This window comes from Mastigoproctus giganteus, chromosome 8 (assembly GCF_048544385.1).
Source record: "Mastigoproctus giganteus isolate SK-2022 chromosome 8, ASM4854438v1, whole genome shotgun sequence".
NCBI lineage: Eukaryota > Metazoa > Arthropoda > Arachnida > Uropygi > Thelyphonidae > Mastigoproctus > Mastigoproctus giganteus.
In genome coordinates, this window is record NC_143582.1 from 208,212,809 (window position 1) to 208,227,769 (window position 14,961).

The 14,961-nt window shown below is 36.5% G+C and overlaps 1 protein-coding gene and 1 long non-coding RNA gene across 4 annotated transcripts in view; one reads left to right on the forward strand and one right to left on the reverse strand.

Annotated features, from left to right (window-relative positions):
• Nucleotides 1-14,961, reverse strand: part of LOC150082232 (uncharacterized) — a 1,008,282-nt gene that overhangs the window by 736,021 nt on the left and 257,300 nt on the right. The gene's annotated exons all lie outside the window — the stretch shown is intronic.
• LOC150082233 (uncharacterized) overlaps nt 1-14,961 on the forward strand; it is a 90,588-nt gene that overhangs the window by 66,848 nt on the left and 8,779 nt on the right. The window contains exon 5 of one of the 3 annotated variants that reach the window (XR_016547265.1): nt 14,496-14,668. The exons of the other annotated variants lie outside the window; for them this stretch is intronic. This is a non-coding gene — a long non-coding RNA (uncharacterized LOC150082233). Of the gene's footprint in view, nt 1-14,495; nt 14,669-14,961 lie in introns of those variants that run through there. 3 annotated transcript variants of the gene reach the window in all.

Here is a 14,961-nt window from a genome sequence, read left to right on the forward strand (position 1 = left end):
AGACCATCCAGCCCAACCAACTGGAAGTTCTTCCTGCATAACTGCACTAGTGACCACCCAGGAGGGAAGAAGAAGCTAATGCATAAAGTGGAGCATTGAAATGAATACGTTCATCATGCGAGCATACTACAAAGTAATGAAGCTAGAGATAGACATGACAATGTATAGGACGAAACTACACACTAAGTGGTTGGAACGATTCCCGACTGTTCAGGTCACCAAACAGCGAATAGCAGACAAGAGACAGACCATTGTCAAGAAGAATCTGATAGCTCCTGCAATCTTGGAAAAAATCAAGCAGGATGTGAGCAACCAACTACAAACAACAATGAATACGGACACAGTGGAACCGGAACTGGAGGAAGAACAGCAAGTACAAGAACTACAACCCAGAGCAGCAGAAGCAGAAAAAGATGAGATTGCAATATCCAGAATAGAAGAAAGCCCTAGCAGAATTCAAGGGAATGAAATCTACAAAGACCCACAACTGAAGCAGAGACCCAACAGATCCTAGGGCAAGTGACAGACCACCTTAATAAGCAAATAATACCAGATTACCTCAACAATAATAATGAAGTAACATTATGCACCATCAGCATAGCCATTTACTGTGCTGCTGTAGCAGCAACTAGGTTTAATGGAAGGGAAACAAGAGACCAATGTAACATCAAATGCAAAGGCAAGGAACCACCAGCCTGGGAAAGAAGGCTACAGCAGAAGATAGAAGAGATAACAGTGAAGATAAGCCAACTGACTCAATTCCAAAGGGGTAACAGAAATAAGATGATCAGAAAAGTGAAGTGCATCCTCAAGAAAGACAACATCCACAGCAAACATAAGAACTATAATCAGAGGATTGAAGAATACCTTGACACCTTCAAGCAGACACTCCTGGCACTCAGCAAGAGACTTCGCCGTTACAGGAAGAGTTCCCAGAGGAAAACAGACAACAGGACATTTGATGAAAACCGGAGAACCTTCTACAGGAAAATCATACAAGAGGAAGGCAGTGGACCCCTCCAAAACCAGAAGGTTCTTGAGGAGTTCTGGGGAAACCTGTCGAGCAGTGAAGTTAGCCAAGGCTGTGCACTCTGGTTAGATCTAGAAAGGAAGAAAATCAAGGACATACAAGAGATTAGAGAATAGGAGATTAAGGTGGAAGTTGTACAACAGTTGATCAGGAAGTCCCACAACTGGTGAACCTCAGAAATAGATAACATCCACAACTACTGGTACAAGGAGTTTAGCTGCGCACACAGGCACATTGCAGAGTAGTTCACCCAGATAATAATGTACCCTGACACAATCCCAGAGTCTCTGACTCAAGGAATCACCTACTTGAAAGTCAAGAACAGACACCACAAACTGCGCAAAGTACAGACCAATCACCTGTCTCCCAACAATGTACAGGATCCTGACCAGCTTCATAACTAAGAAGATATCAAACCACTCAGAGAGTCAGAACATCATGGCCAAGCAGCAGAAGGGATGTAAGTAGATGAGCAGAGGTTGCAAGGAGCAAATGCAGTTATGAAGCATGCCTACAATAAGCACCACAGCCTGTACATGGCCTACATCGACTACTGCAAAGCCTTTGACTCCATGTCCCATAGCTGGCTGATAGAGACACTAAAGATCTACAAAGTCAACCTGATACTGATACACTTCCTAAAAGCAACCATGGCAAAATGGAGGACCACCATCAAGATTGAGAACATCATGACCAGACTAATACCCATCAGAAGAAGAATCCTATGGTTCTGTCTAGCACTCAACCCGCTGTCCACCATTCTCAATAACAGCAAGTAGGGATATACACTAAAACAAGAGAGGAAGAACATGAACACCCTCTCTCACCTGATGTAACCTAGATAACATCAAACTCTATGCCAAAACTGAGAATCAATTTCAGAAGCTACTCCAGATCATTGAAGAGTTCAGCACTGATATCAGGATGCAATTTGGCCTAGACAAATGCAAGACCCATGGATTGCATCAAGGACATCCAGTGGGATGAAACTACCAAGTGATGACCAGTGAAGACATTGAAGCCACAACAGATGGAGAGACATACAAATATCTGGAGATGATGCAGGCCCACCAGTTAGAACACAAGGAGATCACTGAGAAACACCATCAGAGGCAGAACCTGCTAAATCAAAGCTGAATGGTGGGACATGGTCACATCCATAAACACTTATGCAGTCTCAATACTAACATACGCCTTCAGGATCATAAATTAGACCAACACCAAGCTGGAGGAGATTATGCGATCGACCAGGATAATAATGACCAAGAGGTGCCAACACCACTGAGATTTGGCCATTGAGAGACTTACAGGAAAACACAGCACCAATCTATCAAGCCATAGGAAAGACAGACAAATGGCACACAACACTCAACCACAACAAGGGGATCACACTCACACAGACAGAAGAAACAAAGACAAAGATAGGCAAAGAAGACACTCCATGGCAAACACTACAATGACTCCATCAATATTACATAGTTGACATCGACTTCCAATGCTTGGCTCACAAATGGCAGGCTCTTCCCCGAGACCGAAGGATTTATACTCACCATCCAAGATCAGGTAATCAACACCAGGAACCACAGGAAATACATTACCAAGGACTCTAGAATAACAGATAACACATTTCAACGATGTATATGGCTCCAGAAACAATCCAGCACATCACCCAGATGGAGTACACTCACTCACAGACATGACAAAGTGGCCAGGATAATACATCAGAAGTTAGAACAAAAATACCACTTGATAAAAGAAAGTTTACTCTATTACAAGTATAAGCCTCAGACCATACTAGAGACCTCTACCAACAGACTATACTGGGACCATGCCATCATAACAGACAAGATGATCCCACACAACAGACCAGACATAACCCTCATTGACAAGAAGGAAATGGCTACCTACCTGATTGACATAGTAGTGCCCAACACCAGCAACTTCCAGAAAACACACAAGAAAAAGATCAGGAAGTACTCAGATTTAAGACAGGAAGTACTCAGATTTAAGACAGGAAGTAAAAGATATGTGGCATATGGAACAAATAACAACCATCCCAATCATCATGTCAACCGATGGCATGGTGCCAAAGAGCCTCCATAAGAACACAGCAAAAGTAGGCCTCCCAGAGAACACTTACTTGGAACTCAAAAGTCATGCTTCTGAACACCTCTAGGATAGTAAGACAGTTCCTCAACCAACGGTAACAATAATAATAATAGCAGTCGGACATAACCAACCACTCCATGCACTTAGTACCAGTACCTGTCACAGGATGGAAAAAATCCCATATAAAGGAGAAAAAGTTTATAATAATAATAATAATATAAATCATATAAATACAGCTCATAATGAACATATAATCTTCTTATTATACTGGTTATCAAAACTGCTAAGAGGCCTATTTGAATATACCAAAAAAGAAGCTATTAAAGACTTGTTTATATATATATATATATATATATATATATATATATTTTTTTTTTTTTTCTCTCTCTTGAAACCCAAAAACATGAAAGGTAGGTATTAAAACTGATAGTACTTAGTACTGTGTCTGAGTTGAAGATTAAAAAGATGAAAGAATATACTTGTTGACATTAGACTTGAATTTCTGTAGATTGTAATTTTTAGGAAATACATGTGAAGGGAGGTTTATCCAGAAAACTGAATTGAATAAATAAATGAGGAAGAAGAAAATTTGGTTCTGTGAGTTTGAAGTTGGATAGTAAAGGATCTGAAATGTTTCAGCATGTGTTTGGAAGAGTGAGGGGGAATTATAGAAACCAATTCAGTTGTCTGTAGAAAAGGCATGCAGCAGAAACAAAACGTCTATGACACAAAGAGTGAAGAGACTTTGTATGATATATGGCACCTCCGTAGCCAGGTGGGAAGGAGCAGCAGTGCGAAGCACACGCTTCTTGATTAGACCGGTGTTCGAGCCCGTCACCACCAAATACGGAGGATGCGGGAAGGTCAGGGAATGACCACCGCATATCCCGGAGCAATATGGCCTTAGTTGCTAATGCTCCTAAAAAAAAAAAAACCAAATAACAAACAAATAACAACAATTGTATGATATGGGTCATTAATTAACTTAACTGCCCTCTTTTGAATGGAGTCTAGAAGCATGAAAGAAGGTTATGGGAGTACTGTCGCAAATGTGGGGACAATATTCCATGGTAGGATTGATTTCAGATTATTACAGATTGAATAGCACTTTAGAAGAAAGGTGGTGCCGAGAGCAAAAGAGAAAACCCAGTATTTTAGATGCCAAGGAAACAATATTTGTGATGTGCTTATGCTAAGAGAGAGTGATTAGAAGCCAGGGTACTCCCTAATTGAGATATGTAATCTTGTCTAGAAATCTGACTGTCATTAAAGATAAGCATAGGAGCAAAAGAACCCATTTTGTGAGTTATAAGACAGGAGTGAGTTTTAGAAGGATTGAAATTAAGTAAGTTATCTTTGCCCCATTGGAGAATTACCCAGAGATCAGCATTTAAACCGTTCATAATGGATATTCAAGAAATTGAAGCTGTTTGTGCAGAGTAGGTTTCTTACACTGGAAGAAAGAATGCAATGTGCTATCATTAGCAAAACTATGGATAAGATTTCCAGTCAATGGAAGAAGGTTATTAATATACAAGAGGAAATTCTTTATGTTCACAGCAGAACAAACTTTGCCTTCACAACAAGTTGCACTGGTATTGCATTACTTTCAAATAAATAAAAAATCCATAAGATAATATCTCCCATTTATTAAATAACTACAGTCTAAAAGCAAATAACACTTGGATCATGCACAAGCACGATTTCAAGCTCTGTACAGTTAATGCAATGGCCTTTATACTCACAGCAAAAAAAAAAAAAAAACTGCCTCCACAAATTACACTGGTATTGCACTAATTTCAGATAAGAGAACATAGACAGTGGTTCTCTAACAGTTATTGTAGATTTGTTATTTTCAAAAGAAATCTTACATGTGCAGTGCTGACACTGCAGGATTAAGGAGTTTTCAGTGATGTATAGTATTGGTGGAAGTGTTTAAACAGAAAGAAAAGTAGCAACCAGTGTTAATCTTGAAGATACAATTTATAAGTAGTTTGTACAATAGCTTAACTAGTGTATGTGTATGTAATGCTGAAATGAATTCAGCAGGATGCTGGCTGAAAGCATTCGGAATACCATTCCAGACTCAGAATGTCTCCAGTATTTCAGTTTTGACTTCTTGGCTCTGACTCTGAATGTTGTCACAATAAATTATATTGTATTGACTATGTATGACACATTTCCAAATAAAGTCAAGGTAAATAAAAGTATGTCTTTCATTTATTTTAGCATTTCTAATACGTACATATACAGAATAATTGCTTAAGTTGTAAATTATGTGGGATAAAATGGTCCTGGAAAAACTTTTTGATCTAATGGACATTTGCAATAATAGACACCCCTCCCTCCTATTAGTCTGTAAAATTGAGGGTTTACTGTACTGTATTTTTTTCAATAACAAGATCAATATTTTAATATGTTTCTCACAGATGAACAGAATGAGTTATAGGAGTAGATATTGTATATATTAGTTAGCATTATATAAATATATATTAGCTAGCATTGTGAAGGAAAATGTTTCAATTTGTCTTGGAAGGGTCAATAAATTCCACTCACTTTGTTGAGAGGTTGTTCCTAAGCTACATATTAGTCCAGCAACGTTATTGCAGTGGATAGACCAGCTAATCTTTTTTTTTTTGGGAAAGATATGGAATAAATTCTGTCACATGGTTTCAATAAAAGAATGTCTGGAGAAAAACAAGTTCTTGGATCAGTGTTTTTGATCCCAAAGATGCATAGCAGACCCTCACCAGAACTTTTGGTTTACTTCGTGTTCAAAGTTATGGTTCAAAACTAAGATTTTCTGGTTGATGACAGGTGATATCATCTTCTGAATCCCATCTTCATAGTCTCACATTACTTTATCAAGACTTTCTGATTGGGAAGGAATAGGCATATCAATATGTTATAGACATATGGACATATTTCAGATGGATATGAATGTCATGTCTGAATAAGAAATTTCATGCCTGTTTTTAGTGTTATAATCTTGTATACCACAAAAGCAGAAATAACAATTATCTCAATGGTTCTTAAGTGCTTTCTAGCTCATAGAAATTACAAGATGCATGTTCTTTTTCTTTCCTTGATTGCAGCTATGGCTGCAGATAATTTTCTGCCCAAGGCACACCTGAATTTTGCCACCCCTTTAAGACACTATTTGCAGGGCTAGATTTACACATAAGCTGAACAAGCTTATGTGTAAATTTAAGGGGGCATAGATTCAAACTGAGGAAAGACAGTTGTAGAATAGATGTGCTGAAGTTTGCCTTTTAGCCAGCAGGTAGTTGATTGCTGGAACAAACTTCCATCTGTTGTTGTGGAAGTTGATAGCTTTAATAAATTCTGAATAAGAAATTTCATGCCTGTTTTTAGTGTTATAATCTTGTATACCACAAAAGCAGAAATAACAATTATCTCAATGGTTCTTAAGTGCTTTCTAGCTCATAGAAATTACAAGATGCATGTTCTTTTTCTTTCCTTGATTGCAGCTATGGCTCCAGATAATTTTCTGCCCAAGGCACACCTGAATTTTGCCACCCCTTTAAGACACTATTTGCAGGGCTAGATTTACACATAAGCTGAACAAGTTTATGTGTAAATTTAAGGGGGCATAGATTCAAACTGAGGAAAGACAGTTGTAGAATAGATGTGCTGAAGTTTGCCTTTAGCCAGCAGGTAGTTGATTGCTGGAACAAACTTCCATCTGTTGTTGTGGAAGTTGATAGCTTTAATAAATTCAAGATAGAACTAGACAAACATTTGGAATGAATGGATCAGTGAAATGGGAAGGGTTTTTTTTTTTTTTTTTTTTTGGGCTGATGCTGTATAAGCTTGCTTTCTTGCATCATGTGCCACTACTAATGCTATAGCTTAGGGCCTCATATTACAAGGGGCCTCACTGCACCTTAAAAATTCTTTTTTAATATTGTCATAGTGAACCGGTGAAGGGCCTCATACATGTTATAGCTTAGGGTCACAACAGGTTTAAATCCGGCTCTGACTATTTGGTATAATTTTTCCCCATGGTCCAGGTCCTTTCTCCAATTTATTCAATGAAGATTACAGGGCAAACTGTCCCACTACATGCATATTTCTGCAGAATTTGGGTACTGAGTACAATACAGGTAAAAACAGGCAATCCAGAGGACATCAGAAAATACATTTGAATTGGACATAATTCATATGGAGGAATTTAGAAAGTGCATTTTTTGCACTCCTAAAGTTTTGCCTCCTGAGAATAGTACCTCACTGGTCTACTCCACAGGCTAGCTGTGCTTGACTGTATTATCTCAAAGATTCAACAGAAGAAAGACAAACTTTGTAAGGAATCCATGACTTATTCTGTAATTCCAAACTAGGCATAATACACTTTCCTCGCAAAGTCTGTAATGTTTTGCCTCTGTTCTCCCTTGAACCATATCTGCTGATAAATATATATAGACAAAATATGTCGGGATTATTTATGCCCATCTTGGCCATTTAGGCAGCATCTTGATGGCATATATATTAGTGAAAGTCTGAAATGGATAAAAAAAGATCACAAATATAATAAGGAAAATATAGCAGAACTGGCAGAGCTGGGTTATGGCTAATTATAATAATTTTAATAGGAAATTATTGAATTGAATACTGATTCATGATTCAGAGAAAATATTCTTTCAATTATTCCATTATATGCTGGAATGGCAAACAGAAAACCAGATAATTTTTTAATTTCCGAGGTCTGCTTATGAAACGCACACTTCGGAAAAAACAATTACCACCAACTGTAACAAGGTCTAGTTTATTAAGGCAACCATCATTCCTTTCTTTCGATTCTTCTAAAATGAAATTTTTGAGCAAAGAAAACTGTTAAATAATAAATTTTTTATTAATTTGAAATTCCATATCAGTAATATTTTTACACATATTTAGTGTACTTCCAAATTTGTGTACTTTTTAAAAGCATCCATTCCATATTGAATTTGTTCAGGGCTTCAGCCCTTTCTAGGTATTCACAAATTGTTTTGTATATATCAAATATTTCTTCTTTAAATGATGTAATTTCTTCACCCTGAATTTGGGATCAGTTAAATTTTTGCAAGCATTTAAGGGGACAAATTTTTCTTCAATGTATACTTAAGTATTTGATCATCTGATGCACATAATTCACAACCTCTATTATGAAATTTTTAGAACATTCAATTTTCAGTAACTGTTTATTGAATATGCCAAGCAGACTATGCATAACATCAAAGTACAATTCATTTAATGGCAATTCAAAATATTTTACGATAAATTTTGGTGGATTTTCTTCTGGAATAAAAAATACCTTATGTTTATGTTACATCTTCTAAAGAACAAAATTTTGTGAATATTGTGAATATAGGAGTTGTAACAGATATTCAGAAGTTTGACAAACTAGTAAAAATAACATTGCATCCTTGAGCAAAAAAAAGTTGGATATTGCAGAACCGACTGTTCTGCCACACAACACCAATTGTCTGCCCACACGGAATTATACCTCTTTTAGCCCACAGGAGGAAGCAAGAGGCATAGTGGGTACACTTAAATTCAGCTCCACTAAGACCACTTATAGACAGAAGAGAGTGAAGGGATATTATATGCTCAACTATAATTTTTATTTTCTTAGAATCAGTTCTTATTAAATTTATGTGCTCAAGTAAATTTTCTAGCATTGTAAAAGTGAATGCTTTTTATAAAATTATATTTGGTAGATTAATTTGAGAGTGAAAATGAATTCCTACAAAAGGAGATGCTAAAAACCCTGGGTAAACCATTACATTAAAAAATTTGGAAAATCAGGACATTATATATATCTTAAAAATAAATTTTTGGGACACTAGGACAAAACATTAAAAACCAAGGTGTCTGGTCACTTTAATCAAGGATCCAAGTTGCAGAATTTAGGAGCTAGGAATTTTATTGTTACCTTGCATACCATCAAACTTGACCAATAATGGATTAGTTCTCTCCACAAATGCAGTTGGCCTTAAACATAGGTAGTATGATACTGAAACACAGCCAGGCATATTCACTGTGATACCTTTCAGTATATGAGATATATTGCATGTGTCAAGTGATAGACATCGCAGCTGCAGCAGCAGCAAAAGGTAAATCCTGTACATTGGTCACTTTTCTCAATAGTATTTCTGGGTTCTATGAACATACAATAGTTGCCAAAGTACATGTACAATTTTCAGATGGCACATTACTTTGCAAGTATCACAGTATTGAACATGTCTCCCCTCCCTGATGGTATTAGCATGATGGAGCCACATCTACAGTCATAACAGTGTTTATCTTCTTACAAAAGAATAGCATTAGCATTAGTTGAGGCATATGATGCAAGGAAGCAAGCTTATAGAGCATCAGCCAAAAAAAAAAAAAAAAATCCTTCCCATTTCACCCATCCAGTTACTCCAAATGTTTGTCTAGTTCAGCCTTAAATTTATTTAAGCTATCAACTTCCACAACAACAGATGGAAGTCTGTTCCAGCAATCAACTACTTGCTGGCTAAAGGCAAATTTCCGCACATCTGTTCTACAACTGTCTTTCCTCAATTTGAATCTGTGCCTCCTCAGGTTCTTAATCACAGCAAGTGGAAGCATCCCATCAGCATTGAGTCTGCTCAAACCATTCAAGGCCTTGTACACCTCAATCAGATCACCTTGCAGGTGCCTAGTCTCCAGATGCTGCAACTGATAGAATTTAAGCCTCTCCTGGTAAGATAACCCCTTTGTTCCTCTCACCAATCTTGTTGCCCTTCTCTGTACACAATACTCAAGGTGTGGCATGACCATTGCCTTATACAAAGGTATAATCACCTCCTTGTCTCTGCTAGCAAAATTCCTATATATTATTGACAAAACTCCAGACCTGCTCTGGTGACCCATAGGCACTGCTCAGAGAAATTCATATCCGACTGCACAATTACCCCCAGGTCTTTTTCATTCTCCACCTCCCTGAGTGTAGTACCACACAGTTGGTACATTTATCTTGGGTTACTGCTACCCTTATGCAGTACTTTGCATTTGTCAATATTAAACTTCAGTTGCCACTTTTCAGCCCATCTACCTAACTTTTCTAGATCCTGTTACAGTAGCATACTGTCTTTACCAACCCTGCCAACCTTTGTATCATCTGCAAACTTGGATATTAAGCCTAATATACCTTCATCAATATCATTAATAAACCCTGGGGTACTCCATAAATAACATTGGTCCACGTAGAACAGTGACCATTTATTACCACTCTCTTCTGTTCCACTCAACCATTCCTCTATCCATTGCAGCAACTTACTCTTAATGCCATTCCGCTCCAGTTTGTAAAGCTGTCTTCCTCCGTAGCCGAGTGGTCAGGAGTGGGAGTGCAGTAGCACACGCTCTTTGAGTAGACCGGAGTTCAAGCCACTGACTACTGAATACGGTCGATCTGCCAACCCGCACTGGACCAGCATGGCAGATTATGGTCCATTTCCCTCAGCATGAATTATTGAGGAGGCTTCCATCCTGCAGTGGGTTGATAATGGCTGCACTTTACTTTTTTTTTTTTTTTACTTCCATGTGCAACAGTATCCAAGTATATAAAAATCAAAATTATTTTTTGCATCCAGTTCCTTTGTGACCACATCGTAGTAACCAATCAGATTGGTCAGACAAGACTGCCCCTTAACAAACCCATGCTGTGTGTATTACTGCAGTCTTCTCTAGGTGATCTTGCATCACTTGACTCCATTATTTTTCCCAGAACAGAAGTTAAACTAACAGGTCTATAATTATTTGCGTCACTCTTGGAACCCTCTTTATGCATTCGGGATACGTTTGCACATCTCCAGTCCATGGGGACCTCGTCTGAATCTAAGGATGCTCTCATAATTATGGCTATGGGTTTGCTTACTTCCCTCGCTACCTCCTTCAATATAGCTGGATAGATTCCATCTGCCCCAGGTGCCTTTTTTATGTTTAACTTCAACAATTTCTCCTCCACTTTGCTCTCCATTATTACAAAATCATTTAACTCCCTGTTAGAGTTTAATAAACTTCTGTCCTCCCCTTCCTTACAGAATTCCTTATGTGTCACTGTAGATGCAAAATGTTCGTTCAGTTTGTCAGCTATCTGAGCAGGATCATCAACAGTCAAACCACCAATATCAAGTGGACCAATCTGATTCATCCCCTTATTTCTAGAGTTTACATAAGTAAAGAAGGCTTTGTTGTTTTTCTTTGCATCTTTTGCCAAGGACTTCTCATAATTAGCCTTTGCTTATCTAACCTTCTAATAGTTTGGCAATAGTTTAAATAACGAAGACATATAACATATTTATTTTCATTTAATAACTTTCTGATATATCACCATAAGTAAGAGTGAAGTGAACTGCAATTATTCATAGAATACTGATCGATCATTAGATGATAACCTATACTGATGGTTTTCAACGTATAGTCCAAAAACCAGTTCCCAATACAAGCTAGATGATATGCAGTGCTACAGCTGAGTAAGTTTTCTTTTTTTTTTGGGATGGCAATTCAGGGCAGGTCAGGAGAGGTGCCTTGTGGCTTTTTTGCTTGCTAAAGTTTTTAATAGACTAAAATGATTTTAGAGAGACTGACCTATATGTTGTGGGCACATCATACTAAGCAATAAACTCTATAGCCTGAATACAATTTATGAAATTTGCAGATTAGTACAAGACACCTTTTGCATGACTGATACTCTTGGTACTAAGCACTTGTCACATCTGCAGAAATCTCTTCTCATAATATGGTGGAGTTTAGTATTTTTCATTTGGTATAGATGCAGTCTCCCCATGACATTATGAAGAGTTTAGCTTGGATGCATTCCAAGAGAGGTGCAAAAACTCTTTAATTTGAATATAATATAGTTTCTCAATCTGAGATTTCCGCATTTGGGTTAACATCATAATTCTGATATATAGTAATGAGCAGTTCTTATTTATTTTTGTTTGATTGGCAAGTAGCCATAGTATTCAATTTTATGCAGTGAGAGGGAGTTACTATAGATTAAGAAATTCCTTGGACCCTATCAATTGAATGATGAAATACACAAGTGCAGTTAAATTGTGGGGAAGTTTCAGAGCAAGTGAGCAATGGTAATGTCTCCAGTGCCAGTCTAAGAACCTAGTAGCTAAAGTTAAAAACTAATAAAGGACCTCTCACTCCTTAATACATTAGCATGTGGGCATCACCTGAGCAGAATGAACAGGTCAATTGGCCCCATTCTCCTAAAAAATTAGCAATTTCAGAATACACAACAAAAAATCTTAAATGGTCTGTTTTTTTGGAGAGAAAACTGTTTTTATTTACTAGTTATGATGTTTTTTCTTGGTTGCTATGCCTGACTATCTGTGTTTATTCTCTATATTGGTGGGAAGGAATGTATACACAAACTGCTTACAGAAAAGTATGAATAACAATAAAGAAAGAACATTTAATTTCTAACACATCTGGTACAGTCCAAATAAAATCCAAACGTCTAGTTTTTGTTTATGAAATGACATGTTTTTTGTATGGGTCTTTACCTTTAACTAACTTAAGTTTATTTTAAATGTTATTAAACCTTTTAAAAAATATTTTATAACAAATTGTATTGTTGATTCCAACTGACCAATGGGTTAATCAACATTCAATATCATCTCAGGGACTGGAGGCATACCATACTGAAGGTCACGTCCACCAATTCTTCCATCAGCACTGATCACACAATGACTACAATATGACCAAATTTAAATCTCATTAAATATACACTGCTGTGTAGAATTTTCATCCACACCATGAATAATGGGTTTGAGTGCTTTGCAGGAAGACAGAGCTGACATAACTGAAATTTTATCAGTGGATCCTGCATCATTGTACTGATTATCAAAAACATTCTTATAGTTACCCCTTACATATCAAGGGATGCTTAAATGCAGATTGTATATATGAACATGCAAAATTTGCATTTTTGGTAAGCAGAGAATTTGAATATTGACATACAAGTCAGTTCTAGCCTGTGTCATAATTAAAATTGTATAGAAATTGAAATTTATCCTTATGCTTTGCAATCAATTGAAATCTCTTTCAACAACTGGATTGTGTTGTCTAAAATGTTGTGTAAAGTGGATCCTAAAATTAATTTTCCTTCTCTGCTGTTCCATTTCACCTTGGTGTTCATCATCAAACATTCTTTATTGGCAGTAAATTCTTGTTTGCTCAAATTTAACTGTATAGATGTTTAAATCTATCACTTGTTCTGAAATTTTCAAAGCATTCAATTGATTTTGAAAGCAGAGAGACAGCTTATGATATATTCAAATTTACCTCTTGGAAGGCTTTGCTTTTATGGTTTATTTGGTTCCAAGTGTTGTACCAAACAATAAGGAAGTAGAAGAATTTCTTTCATAATATTTTTTCAACAGTCAAAAAGTTGGGTTGTAATAATACAACCCAACTTTTCAACACACATTAATTTTCTATATAGAATTCCTTTTTTAAACTGCTCACTTGTTTCTTGAGAGTGTTCATTCATTGAAAGTTTCTTGTTCAGTGAGAGTGATTTTTTTTCTATTTTTTTTTTTTTTTTTAATTTGGTGTCCCCTTAAATTTGGCACCCTGAATCGATGCCACATTGGCTAGCTCCTTAAGCTGGCCTTGGAATCATTATAAATGGTCACTCTTCAGAGTGAGCCAAAGTTATAAGTGGAGTTCTGCAAAGTTCAGTGCTGGTGCCCCTCAAAGACCAGGGAAGCATAAATACAAACAATTGGAGAAAACTAATGGATTGAACATCAGGATTATGTTTGGCCACCACAACAAACTGCCTCTCTAGATGGTCAAAGTTGACAAATAAGTGAAATTTAAGGGTGGCTTATTGCACTTTCCACTGCCAGATCTCATAGGAAGAATGTAATAAGAGTGGGCATAGGTTGAATATTTTTTTTGCTGATGCAACAAAATCCTGGCTTCCTTGCATATTTTGGCACATACTAATATTAATGTGCAGATAGAATTATAGGGAACTGTTTTATCAGACTGCAGAAATTTGCTGAGTATTTGAAAATTTAATGATTATCTGTCATGTTACATTTACTGGCTATTGTATTTATGTCACAGTGAAAATGTTATACAAGTTTGAGGTCATATAACTCAATAATGGCTTTAAGTCCAAAAATGCCTTGAGAGTGTTTGTATTTTTGTGTGGAATCCTTGAAAAATACTGACCTGCATTTTTGAATTACCTTGTATTGTCTTCCAATCTCTCTATTTTAGATTTTGCACTTTGCTGCTTATATTAATTCCTAAACAATTAAACAATTCTTCTTTAATTTTTCATCTGATATTACTATTTTAGCTGGAAGAACTGGATGTGTTACCTGTAACTGATAGTGTGAATACCTTATGGCTTCAACATCACAACTAATTAGTTCACTTATCATAAAAAAAAGTGCAGCCTCTTTCTGCTCTGCAGTCATTGTTATTATTTATCATCAAAAGAATTAATTAATTCTTTTAGTTGCCACGAGACTCTCCATGGTATTTTTTTAAATTTTTTGACATATCCGCTCTTTTTTTAGTTACCTCTTTGTCTTCCTCATATTTCTTAGTGCCAAACTACTCTTGAAATTGATATATATTTTTCATAGCTTGTTGTATCCCTCTTTATTTAATGAATTGTTATTCTATTTTATGAAGTTTATAAACTTTTCTGAGTTGGACATAATAGTTTTATCCTTTAGTCAATATATAAGATCAATGCTTAGGAGGTAATTCTTGAGAAATTTTATGCTAATGATTGTTCTCTAGCCCTTAGTTTTTAT